The sequence below is a fragment of the Camelus ferus genome, chromosome 8 (genome assembly GCF_009834535.1).
Source record: "Camelus ferus isolate YT-003-E chromosome 8, BCGSAC_Cfer_1.0, whole genome shotgun sequence".
NCBI classification, from domain to species: domain Eukaryota; kingdom Metazoa; phylum Chordata; class Mammalia; order Artiodactyla; family Camelidae; genus Camelus; species Camelus ferus.
The window spans coordinates 40,391,911-40,406,671 of NC_045703.1; the positions used below are offsets into that span (position 1 = coordinate 40,391,911).

General features: G+C 39.0%; 1 protein-coding gene across 5 annotated transcripts in view; it reads left to right on the forward strand.

The window, feature by feature from the left end:
* Positions 1-14,761, forward strand: part of NKAIN2 (sodium/potassium transporting ATPase interacting 2) — an 854,966-nt gene that overhangs the window by 22,373 nt on the left and 817,832 nt on the right. The window lies entirely within an intron of this gene.

Below are 14,761 nucleotides of genomic sequence, written 5' to 3' on the forward strand. Positions count from 1 at the left end.
ATACATGTATTCCTTTTCATATTCCTTTTCATTATGGATTACTACAAGGTACTGAATATAGTTCCCTGTGCTGTACAGTATGAACTTATTGTTTATTTTATATATAGTAGTTAGTATCTGCAAATCTCGAACTCCCAATTTGCTTGAAGTATCAGTAGTGAGGTGACAGAACTGCCATCCCTTCTTACCCCCCGTCCTGGGCAGTTGCAGCATTGGTTTCAAGGTCAAGCATAGCAACTCCAACTTGGGTCTTTTCCAGCTAGTGGGAGACAAGAAGAGGTCTGGGTACTATGCTTTCAGAAATGCCGCTCATGGGATTTGAAGAGGGAAAGTAATTGTTGAAGAAAAGAGGAGAGAAGTACTTGGAAGAGCTGGAGAAGGACTGGGTAGTGTATCATCAAGGGGTGACAGAAGAGTCGGGAGAAGGACCACCCAGAAGGGTAGCACCCTGAAGAGAAAGTCAAGGAGAAGGGGGGGGGGTGGGCAAGCATTTGGATCTGAAATGCTGGGAATTTTTGATAGAACGGCTTCATTAGAATGGGGAGAATCAGTGTGAGGGATTCAGGAGGAAATAAGTAGTTAGGAAAAGAAGGCAAAATACATGGAACATTTCTTTAAGAAGATAAAAAATCCTGAACTGAGAGGTAGGGGCCTTGGAGTTTAGTTCTGGATTTGCCATTAACTGCATGAACTTGAAAATTGGTCTGTTACTAACAGAATTTATCTGCACGTAACTGAAAGTACTAATTTTTACATTTGGGAAGCACTTTTGACTTTTTGGATAGTCTTAATGTATAGAGTAATATAAAACATAATCAGGACCCTGAAAAGAGGTGGAAGAGGCCCCCGAGCATCCAGGCAGACCCGCCTCACAGAATCCATGCATGAAAGCCCGTGCACTGTGCAAATAAGAGATTACAGCTAATACACACAGACATGATTATGATTTGATATCATAAACCGTGGCGGGCCATTTGACGGGGCAAAGTGAAGAAAGAGCTTTACTGTAGGTGCATTGAAGGCAATAAAAACCATTAACTAGTAAAAAGCTAAAGGGGCAAAGGTAAGTCTAGCAAGTATAAGAATTAAAAAGTGTAGCAGTTTGGGGGCATTTTGGGGGGAGGGTACCATCAGCTCCGATCCACCTGCCTCGCCTTTGACGGCATTATTACAGGAGCTTGAGGTAGTTTAACAGTTCAAAAGTTACTGTCTTATAACCCAGTTAGCAAGCGAAGGGTTTGAGTTTCAGGACTAGATCTCCTGATTTGGAGTCAGACAGCAGGCTGGCTGCCTTTCTGCTTCTCTCTCTGCCCGAATGTAAAGTTGAGTTCAGTGTGCTCTGTTTCAGAAAGCAAGGAAGTCCATGTCCACGATAGGCTTTTTGAAAGATTTCCAGTCATCAAGGCTGGAAAAAGGATTTTTAAAGAGATAATCTGTTATTTGGGAAATAGCAATTGAATTCTTAAGATATTCTAGTTTAGAATAGATTATTGACCCTAGTTACTTGATAAGATTTATCTAAAATTCTGTTTTCAAAGTATGCTAGTATACTGGCACCTATTTTGAACACAAAAGTAGGTATCAGTGTAATAACCTAATCATGAAAAATGCTGAGACACCTCGCCCCAAATCTGCCAAGTACTGCATTTCAGTCTCTAGTTGTTGACAATGGGTAGTTTTTTTCTCCGATACTATTAAAGGGATCATTAGACGCTTCAGGATGGCTTAAAGTGGGCATGTTCAGATGCCCTAAAATTCCAGTTGAAATTTGTTTTGAAAACCACATAAACTGGCTCTGTTGTATAATGCAGTACCTTTGGTTGCACCAAAGCACCTTATCTGTGATCTATTAAAAGCTCCCACTGGGTGTGTTTAAAGACTTCCTTTGCTTTAAAAACAATGATAAAAACCCTTCTGTAGCATTCGGAATGATCTGTGTTTTCAAACAGCAGCCCATCTCATTTCAAGAGATGGAATAAGTATCATTAAAATGGTAACTCAAATCAGTCAAAGCACTTTTGTGGAAGATTTAGATTAAAAGTGATTAAGAACTGCTGTGGTTTGCTGATAGACACTTTTTTGTGTTACATTAATTTCCCCATTTGAAAATAGATGACTGCTTTTAGTGCTTTAGGAGAACATTCAGTATCCCCTGAAATGCGTGGGTTTAGTGGGGTGATCCCATTATATGGTGTCAGTGGCCTGAAAAGAAGAACACTGCTGCTAGAGGACAGCCCCCCAGGGCCGCGCTCTCAACATCAACGGACCCACAGCAACGACTGCATGGAAGAGACACACTTGCCAGCTTTTGCCTCTGAAATGGCCAAGAGAAATCTGAAGAATGAATGTGACTAGTTGAAAACCCTTAAAATATTGTTTTGAACAGACCTGTTTGGATGTTTGGTGTTGAAGAGTGTTAGTAATCTTGGCAAGAGATCAGGCAGATTGAACCAGTGAGTCTCCTGCCCCAGATGTCTGCTGTGCCCCAGAACAGCTCTGGAATAGTTTTGCAGCTTTTATTCATTTGCCTAATTTAGGCTGCTTCTGGGACATTTGTGCTTATGTATGTAAAAAAAGCAATACCATTCAACTGTGTGGTAGCTTTTGCTTTTAGTGAAGTCAATGTCAGCCAATCAGAATTATCAGGTTGTCCAGTAGAGTTGAAAACTAATTATTACTTTGTGCAGCAGATCTTTTGAATAAATCCGAGTTAGAAGAATATGGAATATGTGAAATTACTAACTTATGTGTACTTTTAACAAAGGTATCATTGGCATTTGAACATTTTTTTTAATGAAATGGTATTATGATTAACATAGTAAAATCTAGAAAAATTTAAAAATGTTTTCCAAGATCTTTCATATTTTGAAAGGGCAAAGGTTAAGTCTGAAGCCAGAAGATGAGGATAAAGGAAGAGAAGAGAAATTTTGTAAAAACCCAGCATTGTTGTCGATTAAATTTTTTGGGGCTTGTAGAATTAGGGTTTCAAAACATCGCAGGATAGCAGCCTCATGCATTGTAAATTGCAAAGATGTATTGGACTTGTTACTAGAAATGAAGTTTAAGTAAAAAAAAAAGGATGACTTGTAACCATTTAAAAAGTTTTCTCATATTTTAAAATATTGATCAGTAACACACAGGTACCTAATTAATTCCACATGTATTATCTTTAAGCTTTGAGGGAAATTTCTGGTAATAAACCGCTGAGACAGAAGGCTGCAGCACCCTGGGCTCACCCTCCCAGTCTGCTGGTGTATCCCTGAAGACTGCTGTTTGTTGTTATTGCTGAAGAAACAGCGAATGTTGGTTCTGCTATTGTAAGTTCTGCGGTCTTTCTAACAGGACAGTGGAAGAAGTGTTGTGGGGCACAGAACTGGCAATCTGCAGGGTGAGCTGGACAGTTTTCATCAGAAATCTTTGGAGCCTGCTAGTCAGGGTCAATATATTTCAAAGATCCCTTCATCAGCCTTAGGTACTGAATATATATTGATTCCTCAGCAGTGTGCTCGACCATTTGCAAGACACAGAGAAATCTAAGACAAGGCGACATCTCTGAAGAAGTTAAGCATTCACTTGATTCAGAGGTGTATCATCTGGAGACACCTGGGACAGGCTTGGGAATGGAAGGGAATTGACAGGAAAGGCGTGCCCACTGTGCCTGGGACACCACGTTGAAACTATTTAATCCAAGCTTTAGGATGTGTGCATGGGGTTATTAACTTTGATAACTTGTTAACCCTGAGGCAGTCCTTTATCTTTTATTTATTTTTTTTTGAGTATCAATTTGGAAAATAAGTATCTTACATTTACTAATTAAATATGATGTTGGACCCTGATTATACATGGAAGATCAACTCTCTCATTGTACAGTTGAAATTATGAAGGTGCAGAGGGGTGAGGAGACTTTAAGATGATCTTATTCCTTTATTATTTTATTAATAAACCACATATTGCTACTGAAATTGATTATAATGATGGAGGTTAATGAAAGAATAAAACATTGAAAAGAAGTATTTCTCCAGAGCAGCTCTATGGGGCCTCTTGCTGTAACCACCATGAGGTACCAGGGAGCCACTGTACTGGGCCCTGGTGCTCCCCATGGGAAAAGCAGACAGGAACAGGGATGTCTCTGCCTCCATTTGATGTCTGATGGCCAGCTCTGAGCCCTGGGTTAGAGGTTTGAATTTAGAAGCAATTAAAACGTCATCTCCATTTTCAGGCTGCAAACATTATTGAATTATCTCTTGTGGGTCTTACTTTTTCCTCTGAACATTTATGAAACCGTCTTTCAGGTGTAATTTCAATAATGGCTGTTTGCATCAAGAAGCTACAATTATTTTAAAAAGTAAAGTTCTAAGTACTTCATTAGAATTTAAGTCGTTTTCTCCCTTTATTTCAGAATGAACGGCATTCAAGTCTGTTAAGTAACATATTCACAATCGAAAATAATCTTGCCAACATGTAGTGTGTGTTTGTTCTGTTTTCTGAGGAAGATATCATTAGGGTTATTTCTTGGAAATGTCTGAAAAACATGTGTGAGCATGACTAGCTGTCTAAACCAGCAAATTAAAATGCTCTTTTAATGGACAAAAGGCTAAATGATTGCACCAAGGTTCTCACTTTTACTTCAGCTAATTTTAAAATTACCAATCGAAGACGTGCATTTTGCTAAGTGAAATCTGCTGTACCTCTTTTTTTGTTGCCTGAAAGGAAAGACAGTGTTTAATCTTCTGCAAAGTTTAACACTGAAATAAAAATGAGGCACTAGGGTAAGGATGAAGAGGTAATTGTGATAGACTGTTATGATTTATAATGGCATAAATTAATAAAACCTTGCCAGTCACTCTTTTCTTTATTTTTTATTTAGGACAGCCTGCTTCCTTTTATAAGAAATGCTGCTCAGGCCCAAAGCAGCTACCCTCCTCTCCTAAGTTACTGTTGGAAGCTTTTTCTCTTGTACCTGTGAACCCAAAAGGAATCTGAAAAGCAGATGTAACTGAAGGTTCATAACTTTGAATTTTAGAGAAATATGGTAAAACCTTTAAGCTTTAGAAATAATTTAAAATAAGATCAAGAGATTTTATAGGGCATCAAAATGTTCTCTGTTTAAATCTTTTACCTTCTGAACTTTACCATGGAACTCTAAGCCAGGGATTTGTAGAATTTTACCCCTGCAATAATCTTTACTATTTAAAAAAATGCAGCTTGCTTTGCAGGCCACGCCAATCCACCATAATTGTTTATTTCAGCACTTGCATAAATATGCTTCAGGTACTTCGGCAAGTCCTTCAAACAATTGTCCATTCTTTGAAGTAACTGTTGATGTTTTTATGTCGTGTTTCTTCTGCTTTCCTCCCTCTTTGTCTCCCATTAAACTTCTGGGAAAAGGAATGGAATCATTACTTCTCCCCCTTCATTGTCCCTGAGCATTTCTCATTCACTGAGAAATGCCACTATTCTCCTGGGTAATAAAGTGAAGATTTTACATGCAGACCCTTAGGTAATAAAGTTGCCTAATGCTATTTTATTTCAATTCAGTTACAGAAGAACATTAAAAATGTGTTCACACTCGGACACTTGTAGAATTAGGAAATCAGTAGGAAAGATGACATTATGGAGCGATTTCCCTGTCACATTCAAAAGAGCAGAATGATATCAGTGTCCTGTAAGTGTGGGATTTGATCTCACCTGCTTTACAGACTAGTAAGTTACCCTCTTACTGTGCTGTGGATGCTGCTGGAAGATACGAGACTTCAGGGTCAGAGACAGGAATGCGTTATTCATGGCACCACAAGCAGCATAGGCTTCACTATGTGAATTAGAGCCCCATGTGTTCACGTCCCAAAGAGGGGACAGAGGGGGAGATGGCTCCCTGGTCTAGCTGGATGCTACACACACCATAGGCTCACATCACAATGGAGTAACTCTAAAGTCCCTTTACCAGACTCCCTTTCAGGCAGGAGGCCATGTGCTGGTTTTGGCCAGTAGGCTGTAAGGAGAGGTAATGTGACTTCTTACCAAGGGAGGGGATGTAATTAAAAAACAAACAAACAAACAACCCCCCCTCCATAGCAGCATACTTTAAGTTATAGTAGACACAATGGAGAGAGGCTGCGGGAAGAAATTGTTAGAACCTCTATTTCTAATTATTTTAATTTCTTTTTTTTTTTGAGGGGGAGGTAATTAGATTTGTTATTTATTTATTATGGAGGTACTGGGGATTGAATCCAGGACCTTGGGCATGCTAAGCACATGCTCTACCACTGAGCCATACCTTCCTTCCCCCTTAATTGTTTTAATTTCTTTTTAAAGGAAATGTCTGTTTTGTATGACTTTTATCATGTGTATATTATTATTAGTGTGGTTGAATACAGATATAAATAAGCCCATTTACATATTGAGATATGAAATCAGCCAGTTTTAACTGGTAGGTATGTATGATAAAAACCATTTTGAAGACAGCTGACTCAAAAGATTTTTTTTTTTATTAAACATATTTATTGAGTGTCTACAATGTGCCTGGAACAGATCTAGGTGTTACAGTTACTTCAATGAACAGAACAAAGATCCTGACTGTCCTGGTGGGGGAACTTACATTCTAATAAGTTCGTGAATAAACAACATAAGGAAGATATGAAATAAATGCGATATACGTATAAAGTATGTATTATGTTAGAAGTTAAGTGCTATGTTAGATAGAAAAAGCAAAGCAAGGAAGGAAGGTGGAATTTGCTGTGTGTGCCACTTTATGAAGGTTGTCAATATGGAGAATCCTTTGCCTGGCCTAGAAGACCATTCTTTAATCAACCTACCAATTCATTGTTTAATTCTTTGTGTTTGCCATGAAATTTCATTCTTCATTTGATTTTGCTTTTCTCTTTCTTTGAAATGCCACTATCCCATGCCTGGACTGTTTAATACTCTAATCTTTTGTGATCCTGCTTGAATATCACCTCCTCTGTGAAGCCCTCCCTGCAGCTTCCATGCATCCTCTGTACTTAGGGAGTACTTCAAACTTGTACTTAACGAGTACTTAAAAATGATTCTGGCTTCCTATTGTTTTTCTCTATCTCAAAACAGTAAGCTTCTTGAGGGCGGACACCAGGTCTTGTTTGCCTCTGTATTACCTGGTCTAGTCAGTGTTTGTTGAATTAAGTGCACGATTTTTAAATCATTGGTTAAACTTAATCAAGATGCACACAGGGTGGGTCCAAAATTGTGTTGGCAAAGTTCCATGGAAGCTACAGCGACACTGTATTGCTGACTGAAGAGTACTTGCATGGACAGTGACACTCAAATAACAAAGAATGTGAGTTAACAATAGCTTATAGGGAAGAGGTTAGCACACTGGAAGTTTTCCCTTGGGAGTAAAATACGGTGATGTTGGTTCGCAACCTGGGGAGTTTCCCAGTTGAAATCGGAATCAGGCCCCTGTACGTGGAGGGCAACGGGAGACCAGAGACCACTCTAGATTGGTAGGTGGCAGGTTTGTTTTGGGCAACCAGATGAATAGATCTCTACACCTGCCTGCCAGAATCCTGAGAGTTTACAGAGAGGCCTTATGGGGCTCAATCTTGTATGCTGTCTATATAGTCCCAGCAACACATGACTGTCTCAAGGCTGCATCCCAGTGCAGGAATGGTGGGCAAAGCGTTCATCCCAAGGCCAGGCGAGCAGGTGAAGAGCCTCTGATTGCTCGGGTCCAGCTTGTGGGTCAAGCAGCCATCACGTCCTCTCGATGAGCTCCTCCAACAGGTGGTTGTCGTGTTGAATAGCTCTGAAGAGCCTACTTAAAAACCACAAACATGAAACAAAGTTCTGATGTCATTATTTTATGCCCTTCCTCTGCTTAAAACCGTCAAACTGTGTCTCACCACTTCTAATTAAGTCCAAAATCCTTCATGTAGAGCCTAAGGGGTTCCCGAATGATCTGATCCCTACTTAGCTTTTGGTCCTCTTACCTGCTTACCACATTGTCGCTCTCTTACATCCTAAAATGTCTCAAGCTTCTTCCCATCTCAGAAGCTCCATGCTGTACCCAGGTCAGGAATGGTCTGCCCACCCACCCTCACTGTAGCCAGCCTAGCTCCTACTAAGCCTTTAGGCCTCTGGTTAAAAGATCCTTTGTGAAACTCCCACTGACTCTCCAGCCAGGTCCAGTGCCCTGTTATAAGCAATCCGATGAACATTGCGTCCATGTGCTCTGTACTGTGCCTGGGATATAATAGATGCTCAGTAAATATTCATGGAGTAAATACAGGAATGTGTGGGGCCACTGAACTATCACTGAGTAAATACTTCTGGATGTCAGTAACCATTTAACTAGTAAACGTCTATAAGAAGAAAATGCTTTTATACTTCTATACTGAAGTCTTCTCTACTGTTGAACTATCTAAGGGTCTCTCCCCTTTTAACCATGTTTTCCCTTTAAACAATCTGTATGCCTACAGCTTTAATTATTACCATTACCCAGATGACTCTTAAATTAAAATCTTCAGCCCAGAGTTCTCCCTTGAATTCTAGATCTTGTATCTAATTGTCTATCTGACAGCTTCCCATGAATGTCTCAAAGGTACATCACCCTCCATGTCTTTGTTAGGATATTGCTAGCTCTTGTAACAAACGGAGTCCCAGATTCCAAGGGCATAGCATAATAAAGCTTGGTTTCCCACTCTTGTAATCGCCCAAGTCAGAGCTTCTCGTTGGCAGGCAGCCTTCGACACGGTCATTTGTAGGGAAGCTTACTCCCTTTCACGTGTAGCTTTAGTCTCTCTTAAGGCTTGCAGACTTTTGCATGAGGTCAGGGGACGGGGAACAAGGAGGTGGGAAAACACATGCACTTCTCAGGCTTCCTGGCCCAGTACTACTGTCTGTATTCCTTTAGTGAGAACTGAGCGCATGGCCCCAGCTAGATGGAAAGGAGTGGGGAGGGCTGGGAAAGACAGTCTTTGGTAGAGCGGCTAATTCCTATGATAATTCCCTGCTGTGAAATAAGCACCAATTTTTTACTGACAGCTAATCACCTCTGACACATTCAACATGCCCAAAATTCAGCTAATTTCCTGAAGTAACCAAATAGTCAAGCCAGCAGATAACAGACAGCTCTCCTCCAGTGTTCCTTATTTCCAATAATGCCACATTTCTGCCTAAGCTGGAGACATAGGTATTTTTCTTGACATCCTCTTTCCCTCAGCTCTGTTATCAAAGGGGTCTATAATTCGCTATTTTAATTAATGACCCCAAATCTGGGAATATAAAGAACTTTAAAGGTTAGGGAAATGAGAGTCAAAAGCCTCAGACTCATCCCTGACTCTTTGCTCACCCCATGTGCAGTCATTACCAGGTCCTGTTGATTTTGCCTCCTGAATATATTCCAGTCTCTTTTGCAGCCACTGTCCTCCCATAGACCACAGAACAGCCTAACTGTTCTTCCCATGTCCTCTGGCTCCCTCTTGTCTTCTTTACACTGTGGCCATAGTGAACATTTAAAATGCAGATCTAATCGCATTATCCCCCTTGCTGTTAACGCTTCAAAGCCAGCGTATAGCTCTTAGCATAAAGGCAAAACTCCTTAAAGTAATTTACAGTGACACCCATATCCTGGTTTCTACCTCATCTTATTTTCTGTTATGATTTCCTCTCTTCTCTAACCCCACTGTCTTCTGGTGTTCTCCATAGTCCTCTGCCTCATTTTTAAAATTCTTTCCTCTTTTTCTAACTAGTTAACACTTACATATTCTTAATATCATAGTACATAGTCCCTTCCTATGGAAATCTTTTCCTGAACTCCCTAATCGGGTCAACCTCACCCATTAAGAATTTTTAAAGTAACTTGTATTTCTCTTTTGTAGCACTTGTGATAATTAAGTTGTCACATTTCTTTATGTGATTATTGGATTACTATCTTTGTCTGCCACTGGATTTTATTTTCTTAGTGGACAGAGGTTTGCTCAGTTTTCTCTCTCCAAAATTTTATCACTGCCTGACAAGTGATCAGTTTAATACATTTTTTTGAATGAATGGATCAGTGAATGGCAAATGAATGAATGATGTTGTGTATCAGGTGGTGTTATTAACTGAGGGATGAGGGGCCAGTATCTTTACAGGCATAAAGAGGTACTGATTTAAGAACTTAGACCATCCCTGATATTTTGGTAGATATAGGGTTTTCTCAGTTGCATATTTAAGATTTATTTATGGAACAATGCAGGTCTCAAAAAGGTTAGAGCATAAAGACTTAGAGATTTACATTGGATCTTTACATGGCTGAAAATTTGTTTTTCCCATCTCACTGTTTTCTTAGGAACGTATGTTGCCATTGTGGTGGGACATTCTACAGATAGTGACATCCTTAGTGTCTTTCTGAAGTATTGCGTTTATCTGTTGTGAAATAATATAGTTGCAATCTCATTTCCTAAATATGTATGTTTATATGTATCTGTGCATATTTATTACATTTGCTGAAAATAGTGTCATATGAGCTGCTTATGCGATGTTTAAATCTTTTGAAGCTATAATAAGTGTGGTAATTATGTGTTCAGTTTTCTTGAGTCTTCTGATCAAACGTTTGATTATGAAGTCTTGATAAAACACATATTTCTAGTAACTTGGCCTTTAGACTACATTTTTCATGATGCCTTTTGGACCCTATAATAAAACAAAATAATTTTTTTTTTCAGATTGTTTAATCAATTTGAGGTTCAGAAAGTACAGATTTTCTATAGTAATAAAGTTTTTGGCGTCTATATGCTCTTGCATTTTCCATCCATTTTTTCCTTTAATGCACAAAGTAAGTAAAGTCATGTGGAAGGTGACCACTTAGCTTTCCCTGTCTCCAGAATTGACTGTATGCTTTGATCATTTGCCTCTGAAAGAATGAGTATTATATAAGAAAGCATGGGTAGCTTTTTCATTAAAAAAAAATTCTTTTAAACTTTTCAACAGAGTTTAGGGATTCAGAATGAACTATAGCACTTGTGAACTGTTCTTTGCTTTCAGAATATAAAGGTCTTCTTTCTTTAAAGGGAATTCTATGCTGTGTTGAAATATCAGAGAACTCTGTGGCATCTGATTCCCTGTACTCTGAGCTATTCTGGAAAGACGGAATATTAGTGTTGCTTAAGGTTCTCCATGACCTGATGTTGTTCAGTATCTCTCTGTCGAACTGAAATTAAAAGGCACAGTGTGGGAGCTGTGAGTTTCAGCTGCATTTGGGGACTTACTGAGGACTGTAGCCTGGGGGACAGCCTCTCAGATAGCTCAGATAACTGTTCCAAAGAGGTAAGGGAGGAGGTCAGCACGTGTGTGACTTTGGAGGAGGGGTACGTGCAGTCAAGTGCACATCTTGGTGGAAGGTAACTGCTAGTCATGAGGCACAGGCATCTTAGTTACTGCTTTTAGTGCTTCTCTAAATATGGAAAGAGGCAAGGAACGGAGTCCCTAAAATTTTATCCTGAAAATATTTAGCTATCTGAAGGCCTGTTCTGCCAGTTTTCCCAGAGCACAGAGTGCCTCATTCGGGATCTCTGCCCTGAACTCCCTTCAGAGTGTGTTGAAGGTCAGCGATTGCAGTGGCTGGTGACTCAATCCCTGTAGGACGGGGTGGTGAGTGACATTCTTTAGTTGGTGTCTGTAAAGTTAGGAAACCTCTTGTTCGTGGTACTCACAGTGAACTGGGCTCGAACCTGTTTCCTTGACTTAAGATATCTCATGGACTGATGTAATGTTCCAGGGCAACTAACCCTTGTTTATATCAGGATAGCTTGTATAATAGTTTGGAAGGAATAAGGAAGAAATTAAATTTATGTGTATGTTATATGTAGCTTCATTTGAAGTGAAGAAATGAAATAATAATATTCCATTTAAAATTCATTAGCTCATTGCACTGATTTCTCCCTGTATCCAGTTTTATTCAGTCAGTTGTTATTATTATTGAAACCAAAACAAAAATAGAGAGGCTCTTAAATTTTTACCCTCCCATGTTTGTTAATCAAACTGATCAATTTAATTATGCTTAGGTTTCAGCCTAAGAACTTACTTTTGGTATACATTTCTTAAAGCATCCTGTCATAGTTGTTAGTTTGTAATAAATAGAAAATGAGGTTAATCTATCACCAATCTCCCTGTCTGTCTCTATATCCATCCATCAGGAGAGGTCGGCACTTACGTCCTTGGATGTGCTTTCCACTCATGGCAAAAGAGTAACTTCTTTTTCATGGATACTTTTTCCAGTACATAAGACAAAGTAAATGTGGTTTACCCGTCAGTTTTTGGAAGTGGCTCTCTTTGTGTAAGCAGAGACATCATATTGCATAAATGGGTGTATTCTTTATTTTACGGTTATGACCTTGTAGCTGATTGTTAAGCTGGACTTAAGTGGAAAGAACTCGTGTAGTTCCTATATGACAACTGGTTTAATGCCTGCAACTATTGTCTAGAATTCTGTGGATTTCTATATCTCTTGAAGTGTTATTTTATTATACTGTATTTATTTTTCTGCCCAAGCTATGGAAGGTTCCTATATGGGGCTCCCTCTGACGTTCATGATTATGAATGTGGTGGAAGAAAAATCATTTCCCCTCTACCCTTCTAGGTTCTTGGCTGAAACAGCCACTGTAATACAAGACAGATTAACAAGAGAAAAGCAAACATCTAATAACATGTATGCGACCTGTATTCATGGGAGGTAGCCAGGAAAACTGAATAACTCTCCGAGTGGTTCAAGCTACCATTTTATATGCCATCTCTAGCAAAAGCAAAAGAGAGACATTGGGTGGAGGGAAACAGTTATGGGAGTTTTTCAGGAAAAGCACAGTAAAAAGGGTGTGGTGGTTATGCGGGTTTAAGTCAGTGCCTTCTCCATTAATAAGAGTTTCTGGACATTTAGTCATCCTTGTCTTCCAGGTACAGACAGGGAGACGCTCTCACAGATGGAGATTTCCCTTATAAATACAAATGCCTGTGAAAGAAGTTTAACTTCTACACGGTTTTCAGAGCTGCACCTGTGTCTGCTGTCTCTTAAAAATAACCAGCCCCCCCCAAATCCATATGCAAAAGAGGCGTATTTTGGAGTGGTGTATTTCTCTCCCCTTCAGGAGGCACTCTGTGGTTTTTCTTCACCCTGCATCTCTGTTGTGAATTGTGTGTATTTAAAAGCATTGAACCATACACTCATCTGTAAAATACTGATAAAGATATGCGTCCTCCCTACTTTTACTGTATTTTTGGAAGAATCAAAATTATACACTGTAACAAATAAAATAAATAGCCGTGATTCACGTTAATATTAATAAATGGTCGAATAAAAAAATGAACGGAGAGAAGGCACAACTCTTCCTTACCGAAAAATATCACGTAAGATATAAAGATACTCCCCGTTCCGGAATGTGAAGCTTAATTCCCTCCCCGTGAATGAAGGCTGGAGACAGTGACTCGCTTATAAAAGAAAATGTGTGGAAAGAAAAATAGTGACTTTGCAGCAGAGAAATCTCTATTGTAAATGTAGGGGCACATGGCATGTTGATACCACATACCCTCTGATATGATGTAACAGGAAAGACACTTCACCTCTGTGGTATGCTTCCCCCAAACCCATAACCCTCGTATGATCATGGGAAAAACATTAGGCAGATTCAAGATTCTAGATACCTCACCAGTGGTCTTTGAAACTGCCGAGTTTTTGAAAAACAAGGTAAGATAAGTAACTGTTACAGATTGGAATGAGATAAGAACACAGGATTACTAAATGTAACGGGGTATTCTGGCCTTGATCTTGGAACAGAAAAAGCACGTTAGTGGAGAAACTGGTGAGATATGAATTAAGTGTATGGTTTAGTTAATAGCATTGTACTTATGTTATTTTATTGCTTTTGACAAGTGCACCATCATTATGTAAGATAGTAACATTAGGGGAAGCTTGGTGAGGGGTATATAGGAACTCTGAGATCTTTACAACTTTTCTGTAAGCCTAAAGTTATTCTAAACTAAAACATTTATTAGAAAAAATGAATGCCTCAAGAAATAAGACAAGTTCTAGCTTATTTTTCTGTCCTCACAAAAGATATGCCCTTAAATAATCATGATAAGTGAATGAATAAATGTTGACATATTAAAACATGATCTGAGAATATTGAATATTATATCTGATGAGGTGTTATTTGTTATATTTATTCATATTATAAAATTAGTTTGTGTTCAGTATTAAGTATAGAGAAGAAAATAAAAATCACCTACATTTTGTTTTATCATCTAGAAATAAGTAGTGTTAACTGTTTACACTTAATAAAACCACTGTGTTTTTGGTATGCATGATATTATAAATATTTGAGTTACACTGCACATTTGGTTTTATGCCTGATTGAGAAATATTGCATAATTCCAATATTCTTGGAGAAAGTGATTTTTAAGAATGTATAACTAGACCTGACATGTCAAAGAGGATGTCTTATTATTTGCTTCCAGATCCGTTACTCCCACAGCCTCACATCCTCCCATTCTGCTAGTGGAAATTCCCCCTTCTAGTTGTTAGACCAGACATATGGGATTCATCCTAGGCAACTCTGTTTCTCATCTACCCACATTCGGTCCATCAAGAGATCATGTTGGCTCTACATTCAGAATATATACAGAACCCAGGGTGGGGAGGTATAGCTCAGTGGTAGAGCCCATGCTTAGCATGCACGAGGTCCTGGGTTCAGTTCCCATTACCTCCATTTAAAAAAATATTAAAAAAAAAATCCACAGTCCAGCTATTTCTCATTTC